The following is a 12,167-nucleotide window of genomic DNA, read 5'->3' as shown; positions in this document are numbered from 1 at the left end:
CTAACCTCCCAAAAGGGAGTGAAAACTACATACTAATCATAATAGTAGTAATATTAATTAACACAATAACACATTCACTTCATCAGACCCCGTCCCCTTCAAAAAATGAATATAAGTTTATATTATATTAAAACCAATGAGAATCTATGGAGGTCGCTGAGCTGATACCATTCACAATGCTTTTATAATTCTAAAAACACTAAAATACCGTTACCAGTACATGGTCACATGGACTTATTTTGTCTACTTAAACGCTAACGAAATCATGTTTTTAAAATCAAGTCATTCTGATGAATTGTCGCGACTTCAGGATCATTTTTATGAACCTTGACACCACGTGGATGTCAATGTTAGACAAAGTGGACTTCATACATGCATGAAGTCCACTGTAGTGGACACATGTCTAATCGTGATTCACGGCCCATTGAAGCAAAACTTTGTTATCGATAAACATGCATATTTTTCTTATCTACTGAAAGGTCCATTTATTACGGAGCCACTAAAGAGACATAGGTGATAAAAAAAAATGACAGTATCTGGTGCGCATCAGATACTAACAAACCGTAGTATCGCACACTGCTGCCATGTTGTGCGCTGAGGACCAGTAGCTGCGTCTTGGAAAGCTGATGCCCTGACAATTGCTAGAAAAGGTCTCCGTAGTTGACTACACCAGCTGGTAGCTCATCATTATACATCTTCAGTGCATTTAAAATTAATATAATAGATTGTTATATACTATATACACTCACTAGAGTCAGAAATCACCATGTATTCACATAGAGGCAATTCTGCAAAGAGTTTTTGGTTATATTTTGTACAGGCAAATATATTACCAATCAATTTTCCTTTGTGCCATCTTTGCTGGACTGCAAGCTTACTGTGATCCTGTCAGAAGCAGTGCAGCAGGACACTGCAACTCCCCAGCACTATGGAAAATGTAGTCTCTAATTCAGCTACGTTTCTGGACATGGAAAGGAACATGTAAATACCGGGAAGGTGTGCAAATATCACCCACACAACCATAGTCAAAAGCATGAAGGTGTGAGGTCATCGTGCTCCCCACTGAGCTGCAGTAGGGATTTTATGTTTTATGTTTATATATAGGATAAGTGGGCAGAGAAAATGTATGGATGGATATACAGTCACCCCTTCACATTGGTGACGGTTATGAGTGGAAGATTCCAACGAATGTGGAAAATTTGCAAATAATACTTTGGCCCATTATTAAAAATGCAAAATGAATGACACTGACAACTTTAGAAGTTACTGTGAGAAACGTGAGATTCCACTGTCACAGAGACAGCTAACACACGTGTGAGTGAGGCGTGTTGCCAAGACACAGTCGCATGGCAAACCCAAGCCAAGATGTGTAGGCTCTTTTGTTTTTGTTACCAAAAATAATTTTTGATATTAAAGACCTCATATGCACGTACACTAACAAATTTCAAATAACACTGATACTAATATGTGATTTTTTGTGATCCAAATTAGTTTCAGTATTGATTATATATTTTTGACTTACGCATAGTCCAAAAATATTCCCATTTCATTGTTCGTGGCCAACTCGCAAATAACCGAAACTGCTAATTTTAAATTTACAAATCTGGAGGAACAACTTAATATGTAAAAATACATGTCAGACGAATGTGTCTCATGGTCTTGTTGTCACTGTAATGCGATGCTGAAACTGGTGTCTTTGGCATGAATACAGTTTTTTCTCGATCACTTCGGCCTATTTAATAAAACATACTTAACATGCTCCAAACCAAGAGCATTTTTCAAAACAGCATGCATATAGCACAACACTATATGTTAGCTGCAAAAGGCCATATCTCACCCAAAACAGTTACAGTTTTTCTTGATTGCTTTGGCACAATAAATGAAACATACTTGATATTCTTAAGACATTTTGGTGGCCTTCACTAATTCATTGCTGGAATTGTTTGCTTTAGAGGTGACTTAATTGTTTTGGGTAACTTAGAGGTTTTTACAGAGTATGAAGCTGTCCAATAAGTGGTCTGTGCAAACAATCTCTCATAATCTCGTGATTATTTGCATGTCAGTCCAGTCCAACAGGCTACATTTCATTACATGGAACAAAAGTGCATTATACTTTTCCTTCCTCATATTATTAAATGAAAGCTGAGATGGAGGGGGAGTTGGGGGAGGGGACTGGGGCTGTCCCAAAGTGCTATATTGACCTGAAAGACAGTATGTGGCCTGAACCTGTCAAGCTTTTCTGTACCGCAACTAGTGGGCAGGAAATTAGCCAGATTTCTCCATGTGCCCCTTGCAAATGTCCCCCTTTGTTGGCACCTCTAAACACCACTACTGCTTAGTAAAGTTTTTTTTTTACTTCCAATAATACTGTCACATCATATCACTCGACACTTCATAGACATCAGGTATGTGGAAAAAATTGTGTGCAAATTCTCACCATGGCAGAGGCGAAATTGGGAAAAAATACAAAAATTGTAAATATACAATAATAATAATAATAATAAATTCATCTTCTCTGGGTCTGTCTCAGTGCTTTTCTTACTGACCACATGACCCAGGAACTTGACTGCCCTTTGCAGGACGCTGCACTTCACCAGGTTCAGCTGGAGATTCACCCACTGGATGGGCCTGAACAACAGGTGCAGGTTGACTGCTGTATCATCAAAGGTGTGGGCGTGGACCAGTAGATCGCCCAAGTACACGCAGCAGCTTTCCGGGATGCCCTCAAGAACCCGCTGCATCGACTTCTCGAAGGTCAGGCGGGCATAGCAGAGACCAAAGGGGACAACCCAGAACTGCTACAGGCCGCACCCCAGAGTGAAGCCCGTCTTCTCCCAGGCCTTGGGAGTCAGTTCCACCTGCAAGCAGCTGCTACGGAGGTCCAGCAATCTGAACCCCCTCTAGCTGTCTACGGTGTCCAAGATTTCTTCAATATGTGGCAGGGGACAGGGTGTAGTGGAAAATTTTCAGGGTTTTAATCGAATAAATTCACCCACTTCCTCATATGAGCAGACCAGACAACTTTTTGACTCGTATCCACGTCCACTTCGTTAACAACCGAACTTACTCACTCGAAATCCTTGTAACCGTCGAACTCTTTTATTTTCAAAAAGGTTGTCATCAACGGGATTACATCCAGTTGTGAATAAGCTTCAGTTTTACTAATTAATAATCAACAATGAACGAAATAATAATGGATTAGGATTCACGGTCCAAAAACTATATACTGCCAAGCTGCGCATATGTCCACTTTTCCCCCTTTTCCTTTTTTTACCGTTCTCACATGCACAGCCCTGGATTCACACATTGACCAATAGAAACGCAGCGACAATAACGCTACGTACATTTCCGTACTTTTAACCCTAACAATGGCTATTGGTATGTAAGCCCAAAAATAACATTCGATTTTGAAATATCAACAAAAAATATTAAAAGGATATTTTTTCTGTACTTTGGCTCTAACACAGGAGTTAAACTTGGTGACTGCGTAGAGCCTACAGTAGTCCAACAGAAAAAACCCCAGACCGTGACAGACACTGGCTTTTGGACTTTCTGCTGACAACAGACTGGATCATATTCGTACAGTCTTACAGTAAACCTATGTTATTCCATTATAAACCTAAAATTTGCTATATCAAAGGTGTTGACATAGTTCACAAACCCTACAGACTATTTACCAGGTAGCCTAATAAAACTTTTACATTCATATAAATGCGTGTGCAGACTTGTCTGGAATTGAAAATCTCACGCCAGCCAGCTGACCAAAGCTGGCAACTCTGTTGTACAGCACTGGGTTTACCACCTATTCAATGAGCCACAAATAATACGTAACTGCTAATAAACGGTATAAAACTATATATTTAACATCTATTAATAAAGGGCGCGGCCATCTTGAGTTCTGAGGCGGGGGTTGTGTAGATTCCTCTACCTTTTGAGTTTCGGAATAGAAACTCCGAGTTACGAGTTAAAATGGAACGCGGCAAATTCCCGCTTAATCAAAATTACTCAGAAGGCAGTGAAAACTAAGGCACTTTATTGTGATGTGGTATTGTACTGTAGGATTTTACATTAATATGCTGACAAATCTACAGCGACATCTTACAGGGTTTGATTTGCAAAAAGAATGATACTTATTCGCATGACTTATTGATCATTGTGTTTCACGTTGTCATGACAATGTACTGAGCAGTAATCGAAACCTAACATAGCGTCTCCGCCGAGCTAAGGGGTGTGGTAATCCGACACGGCTTCACATCTAATGTATACGTTTTTAGGGAATGATGTTTTTGAAGGAAATGGTTAAGCCTACATATCTTACCGACTTCACATACCTGTATCATTTATTTTCTTAAGGTACTATGTAGATTCTGATGAAGAAACGAGTGAAAAAAGAAAATGAATGCAAACTTTCAATGTGACGGTAAGTGCACTATAAAAATGTTTTACTAACATAAAGTTACAATTAGGCAACACAATGAGTAATATTATGTGGAAAAGTGGAGATTAGTAAGCCAATAATAAAAATGGCCTGTTTAATGCACTGTAACATTGAATACGTTAAGACGATAGACATTACTTCTACATTTCACTCATGTTTTGCATACTGGAATTGAACGCTGTCAGACAACCTTTGATTTTGTATAGTTGTGCAAATTTATGCCCTTATTTGTGTCTTCAATTGCCCCATACAGTCTGTTACAAAAAAAGTAGACTAATAACTACAATAGCATGTAAATATATCTATTCAATTCATTTTTATCACGTCTATCACAGTTTACCGAAGGCGTTGTACACGGGTGTGTTGTAGTACATTACAACGTCATTAAGGCAGAATACTAGAGAAGCAGGGGAAAGTTCGATAGAAAGAAAAGGAATTCCTAAGTAAGGAAAAAAAAAAAATCAATTCCAATTTCAACTGGCTGCCAAACTCGCCTGGGCATGTTAACATGATTGAAAGCATAGTGCAATATATTTTAGCAATACCTCGTTTTGTTTCAGATTTTTTTTTTATCATAATTGTGAAGTATTTCATTTATTCTTACAGGAGTCGAGGAGGTTCTGTTCCACACCAGTTTCAGCTAGATGCATGAATTTTTCAGGTAAGCTTGATTAAATGTTTTTGTCTATTTCAATCTTTAAACCTTTTATCTTTTTGACTCCTGCATTACCGTGCCTTCACACATTGAGCAGCGGGAGCGTCGAAGCGACATTCTCTATGGGAGGGCGCGTAAATCTTGATAAATGCATTTATGTCTTGTTCTCCAACGAATTTCTCCTTACTTATGTCTACGGGCCGCGTCGCCAGGCGGCATAAAACTACGCCGTTGAAAAACCCATATAGACATGACTTTTTATGTCGTGTCAACACGGAATAAATGTACGTGTTAAAAGGTCTTTCAGTACTGAGATATACATAGGCGGATACTTTTACTCTTCAAGTGCAAATGTTTCAGTCTGTAGTGCGTTATATTGGTTGCCCTATTGTAATAGTTGGAGTTCCCATTAACATATCCATTTTCTAATCTATTGAATACGTGTTTATTTTTCACTGAACACATTAATTTTACGTTTCACTGGTGTACTAAACTTTGTTTTGTTTTGTGTTGGTGGTTCTTGTGAGTTGTGATGGTTGTAGTGTGTGGGGTATATATATATATGTCCCTTTAGAGCTACCGTAGAGCGGAATAATACTTTGCCCTTGGCTTAAAAAAAGAGAGAGGAGGGGGGAAGTATTAATAAAAAGAAAAGTGTTCAGTGACTGAGGTGGAGGTCATGTTATTATTTTCTTATTAATATAAAGCAAGGTGAACCTGGAGGCTCGGGCACACTGGCATGTTTCACCGATATCAGCAAAGAGTGTTTGTTACAGGGACAAAATAAAAAATGAGGCAAAGACCAAGATGTTTGAAATTATTGGTCATCCAGATGAGTTGGCGAAGTCATAATATATTTGTGGGAAAGAGAGATGGAAATCGCATACTATTTTGGCGCCATAAAATTTTGGTGCAAAATTGTGTGAATCAACGGTAACTTTAACATTACTTATTTATAGCAGTAGTGTTTGTATTAACTACTTGTGCTTTGATAAATTACATCCTATTGACAGTCAGTACAAAGACAAGCTACAAATTTGTTTCTTTTACGGGTAGCTTTCCTGTAACTCTATACGAGGAAAGAGCCAAGAGGGTTCGATTCACCACGGTTCACTCATATTTTTATTTTATCAGATCAATAAAATGGATTGTTTCAGATATTTGTTTTCCTTATTATTGTACATTAATACAAACAGAGGCAAATTGACACAAATTTGAAAATGCCTGTATAATCTATTCTAAGTCTTCTATGCAAGACCTGATCTATCACCAGCAAAACATGTAAAACAGCCAAATATTTCTGTCTGATCTCGTTTTGTAGGATTTGTATGAACTAAAAGAAACAAAGCAGAACTGGCTTGAACCAGTCATTTTAGATGAGGGCAGGGTAGGATTACGTGACGATAATTACTGGAGCTTGTGGTAAAGCAGGCTCTTGTGGACAGCAGTGATTGGCCAAGTTCCTGTTATACTGAACAACAAAGTCTGAGGAACTATGTCTGTTCTTGGCATAGTTGCCTGGTCCTGTAATCGCCGGCCGGCACTAAGTAATCGTGAGTAATTTAAGGAAAATTTCAAGGATCCAAATGAGCTTTGTCGAATTATTTAACAAGTAATAATGTGTTTGTTTGTTTTGTAGTCAATTTAAGGGTCAGTTCTATTAAAGTTTTATCATTTACATGGATATTTCGTGAGTTCTTTCATCCATCTTGCACTAAGTGGTTACAACGTTCTATACTTATAACGTACATGTTTTTGATATCCCGTCTTGTACGTAGTAACGAGGTTCGACTGTAATTGTGAAGTATTTGATTTATTCTTACAGGAGTCGAGGAGGTTCTGTTCCACACCAGTTTCAGCTAGATGCGTGAATTTTATCAGGTAAGCTTGATTAAATGTTTTTGTCTATTTCAATCTTTAAAGCTTTTATCTTTTTGACTCCTGCATTACCGTGCCTTCACACATTGAGCAGCGGGAGCGTCGAAGCGACATTCTCTATGGGAGGATGCGTAAATCTTGATAAATGCATTTATGTCTTATTCTCCAATAAATTTCTCCTTACTTATGTCTACGGGCCGCGTCGCCAGGTGGCATAAAACTACGCGGTTGAAAAACCTATATAGACATGACTTTTTATGTCGTGTCAACACGGAATAAATGTACGTGTTAAAAGGTCTTTCAGTACTGAGATATACATAGGCGGATACTTTTACTCTTCAAGTGCAAATGTTTCAGTCTGTAGTGCGTTATATTGGTTGCCCTATTGTAATAGTTGGAGTTCCCATTAACATATCCATTATCTAATCTATTGAATACGTGTTTATTTTACCCTGAACACATTAATTTTACGTTTCACTGGTGTACTAAACTTTGTTTTGTTTTGTGTTGGTGGTTCTTGTGAGTTGTGATGGTTGTAGTGTGTGGGGTATATATATATATGTCCCTTTAGAGCTACCGTAGAGCGGAATAATACTTTGCCCTTGGCTTAAAAAAAAGAGAGAGGAGGGGGGAAGTATTAATAAAAAGAAAAGTGTTCAGCGACTGAGGTGGAGGTCGTGTTATTATTTTCATATCAATATAAAGCAAGGTGAACCTGCAGGTTCAGTCACCCTGGCATGTTTCACCGATATCAGTAAAGAGTGTTTGTTACAGGGACAAAATAAAAAATGAGGCAAAGACCAAGATGTTTGAAATTATTGGTCATCCAGATGAGTTGGTGAAGTCATAATATATTTGTGGGAAAGAGAGATGGAAATCGCATACTATTTTGGCGCCATAAAATTTTGGTGCAAAATTGTGTGAATCAACGGTAACTTTAACATTACTTATTTATAGCAGTAGTGTTTGTATTAACTACTTGTGCTTTGATAAATTACATCCTATTGACAGTCAGTACAAAGATAAGCTACAAATTTGTTTCTTTTACGGGTAGCTTTCCTGTAACTCTATACGAGGAAAGAGCCAAGAGGGTTCGATTCACCACGGTTCACTCATATTTTTATTTTATCAGATCAATAAAATGGATTGTTTCAGCTATTTGTTTTCCTTATTATTGTACATTAATACAAACAGAGGCAAATTGACACAAATTTGAAAATGCCTGTATAATCTATTCTAAGTCTTCTATGCAAGACCTGATCTATCACCAGCAAAACATGTAAAACAGCCAAATATTTCTGTCTGATCTCGTTTTGTAGGATTTGTATGAACTAAAAGAAACAAAGCAGAACTGGCTTGAACCAGTCATTTTAGATGAGGGCAGGGTAGGATTACGTGACGATAATTACTGGAGCTTGTGGTAAAGCAGGCTCTTGTGGACAGCAGTGATTGGCCAAGTTCCTGTTATACTGAACAACAAAGTCTGAGGAACTATGTCTGTTCTTGGCATAGTTGCCTGGTCCTGTAATCGCCGGCCGGCACTAAGTAATCGTGAGTAATTTAAGGAAAATTTCAAGGATCCAAATGAGCTTTGTCGAATTATTTAACAAGTAATAATGTGTTCGTTTGTTTTGTAGTCAATTTAAGGGTCTGTTCTATTAAAGTTTTATCATTTACATGGATATTTCGTGAGTTCTTTCATCCATCTTGCACTAAGTGGTCACAACGTTCTATACTTATAACGTACATGTTTTTGATATCCCGTCTTGTACGTAGTAACGAGGTTCGACTGTAATTGTGAAGTATTTGATTTATTCTTACAGGAGTCGAGGAGGTTCTGTTCCACACCAGTTTCAGCTAGATGTGTGAATTTTATCAGGTAAGCTTGATTAAATGTTTTTGTCTATTTCAATCTTTAAAGCTTTTATCTTTTTGACTCTTGCATTACCGTGCCTTCACACATTGAGCAGCGGGAGCGTCGAAGCGACATTCTCTATAGGAGGGCGCGTAAATCTTGATAAATGCATTTATGTCTACTTCTCCAATGAATTTCTCCTTACTTATGTCTACGGGCCGCGTCGCCAGGCGGCATAAAACTACGCGGTTGAAAAACCTATATAGACATGACTTTTTATGTCGTGTCAACACGGAATAAATGTACGTGTTAAAAGGTCTTTCAGTACTGAGATATACATAGGCGGATACTTTTACTCTTCAAGTGCAAATGTTTCAGTCTGTAGTGCGTTATATTGGTTGCCCTATTATAATAGTTGGAGTTCCCATTAACATATCCATTATCTAATCTATTGAATACGTGTTTATTTTACCCTGAACACATTAATTTTACGTTTCACTGGTGTACTAAACTTTGTTTTGTTTTGTGTTGGTGGTTCTTGTGAGTTGTGATGGTTGTAGTGTGTGGGGTATATATATATATATATGTCCCTTTAGAGCTACCGTAGAGCGGAATAGTACTTTGCCCTTGGCTTAAAAAAAGAGGGAGGAGGGGGGAAGTATTAATAAAAAGAAAAGTGTTCAGCGACTGAGGTGGAGATCGTGTTATTATTTTCTTATTAATATAAAGCTAGGTGAACCTGCAGGTTCAGTCACCCTGGCATGTTTCACCGATATCAGCAAAGAGTGTTTGTTACAGGGACAAAATAAAAAATGAGGCAAAGACCAAGATGTTTGAAATTATTGGTCATCCAGATGAGTTGGTGAAGTCATAATATATTTGTGGGAAAGAGAGATGGAAATCGCATACTATTTTGGCGCCATAAAATTTTGGTGCAAAATTGTGTGAATCAACGGTAACTTTAACATTACTTATTTATAGCAGTAGTGTTTGTATTAACTACTTGTGCTTTGATAAATTACATCCTATTGACAGTCAGTACAAAGATAAGCTACAAATTTGTTTCTTTTACGGGTAGCTTTCCTGTAACTCTATACGAGGAAAGAGCCAAGAGGGTTCGATTCACCACGGTTCACTCATATTTTTATTTTATCAGATCAATAAAATGGATTGTTTCAGCTATTTGTTTTCCTTATTATTGTACATTAATACAAACAGAGGCAAATTGACACAAATTTGAAAATGCCTGTATAATCTATTCTAAGTCTTCTATGCAAGACCTGATCTATCACCAGCAAAACATGTAAAACAGCCAAATATTTCTGTCTGATCTCGTTTTGTAGGATTTGTATGAACTAAGAGAAACAAAGCAGAACTGGCTTGAACCAGTCATTTTAGATGAGGGCAGGGTAGGATTACGTGACGATAATTACTGGAGCTTGTGGTAAAGCAGGCTCTTGTGGACAGCAGTGATTGGCCAAGTTCCTGTTATACTGAACAACAAAGTCTGAGGAACTATGTCTGTTCTTGGCATAGTTGCCTGGTCCTGTAATCGCCGGCCGGCACTAAGTAATCGTGAGTAATTTAAGGAAAATTTCAAGGATCCAAATGAGCTTTGTTGAATTATTTAACAAGTAATAATGTGTTCGTTTGTTTTGTAGTCAATTTAAGGGTCAGTTCTATTAAAGTTTTATCATTTACATGGATATTTCGTGAGTTCTTTCATCCATCTTGCACTAAGTGGTTACAACGTTCTATACTTATAACGTACATGTTTTTGATATCCCGTCTTGTACGTAGTAACAAGGTTCGACTGTAATTGTGAAGTATTTGATTTATTCTTACAGGAGTCGAGGAGGTTCTGTTCCACACCAGTTTCAGCTAGATGCGTGAATTTTATCAGGTAAGCTTGATTAAATGTTTTTGTCTATTTCAATCTTTAAAGCTTTTATCTTTTTGACTCCTGCATTACCGTGCCTTCACACATTGAGCAGCGGGAGCGTCGAAGCGACATTCTCTATGGGAGGATGCGTAAATCTTGATAAATGCATTTATGTCTTATTCTCCAATAAATTTCTCCTTACTTATGTCTACGGGCCGCGTCGCCAGGTGGCATAAAACTACGCGGTTGAAAAACCTATATAGACATGACTTTTTATGTCGTGTCAACACGGAATAAATGTACGTGTTAAAAGGTCTTTCAGTACTGAGATATACATAGGCGGATACTTTTACTCTTCAAGTGCAAATGTTTCAGTCTGTAGTGCGTTATATTGGTTGCCCTATTATAATAGTTGGAGTTCCCATTAACATATCCATTATCTAATCTATTAAATACGTGTTTATTTTACCCTGAACACATTAATTTTACGTTTCACTGGTGTACTAAACTTTGTTTTGTTTTGTGTTGGTGGTTCTTGTGAGTTGTGATGGTTGTAGTGTGTGGGGTATATATATATATATATGTCCCTTTAGACCTACCGTAGAGCGGAATAATACTTTGCCCTTGGCTTAAAAAAAAGAGAGAGGAGGGGGGAAGTATTAATAAAAAGAAAAGTGTTCAGCGACTGAGGTGGAGATCGTGTTATTATTTTCATATCAATATAAAGCAAGGTGAACCTGCAGGTTCAGTCACCCTGGCATGTTTCACCGATATCAGTAAAGAGTGTTTGTTACAGGGACAAAATAAAAAATGAGGCAAAGACCAAGATGTTTGAAATTATTGGTCATCCAGATGAGTTGGTGAAGTCATAATATATTTGTGGGAAAGAGAGATGGAAATCGCATACTATTTTGGCGCCATAAAATTTTGGTGCAAAATTGTGTGAATCAACGGTAACTTTAACATTACTTATTTATAGCAGTAGTGTTTGTATTAACTACTTGTGCTTTGATAAATTACATCCTATTGACAGTCAGTACAAAGATAAGCTACAAATTTGTTTCTTTTACGGGTAGCTTTCCTGTAACTCTATACGAGGAAAGAGCCAAGAGGGTTCGATTCACCACGGTTCACTCATATTTTTATTTTATCAGATCAATAAAATGGATTGTTTCAGCTATTTGTTTTCCTTATTATTGTACATTAATACAAACAGAGGCAAATTGACACAAATTTGAAAATGCCTGTATAATCTATTCTAAGTCTTCTATGCAAGACCTGATCTATCACCAGCAAAACATGTAAAACAGCCAAATATTTCTGTCTGATCTCGTTTTGTAGGATTTGTATGAACTAAAAGAAGCAAAGCAGAACTGGCTTGAACCAGTCATTTTAGATGAGGGCAGGGTAGGATTACGTGACGATAATTACTGGAGCTTGTGGTAAAGCAGGCTCTTGT

General features: G+C 37.6%; 1 long non-coding RNA gene across 1 annotated transcript in view; it reads left to right on the top strand.

Annotated features, from left to right (window-relative positions):
• The window catches only part of LOC125742703 (uncharacterized), a 32,975-nt gene extending 23,734 nt beyond the window's left edge, over positions 1-9,241 (top strand). The window contains exon 3 of the long non-coding RNA XR_007398177.1: positions 8,795-9,241. This is a non-coding gene — a long non-coding RNA (uncharacterized LOC125742703). The remainder of the gene's footprint in view (positions 1-8,794) is intronic.
• Positions 9,242-12,167: the final 2,926 nt, after the last annotated feature.

Source organism: Brienomyrus brachyistius, chromosome 5, assembly GCF_023856365.1.
Source record: "Brienomyrus brachyistius isolate T26 chromosome 5, BBRACH_0.4, whole genome shotgun sequence".
In the NCBI taxonomy this organism is placed as follows: domain Eukaryota; kingdom Metazoa; phylum Chordata; class Actinopteri; order Osteoglossiformes; family Mormyridae; genus Brienomyrus; species Brienomyrus brachyistius.
Note: the sequence above shows the minus strand (reverse complement) of the source record. Positions and strands in the feature narration are given on the sequence as shown.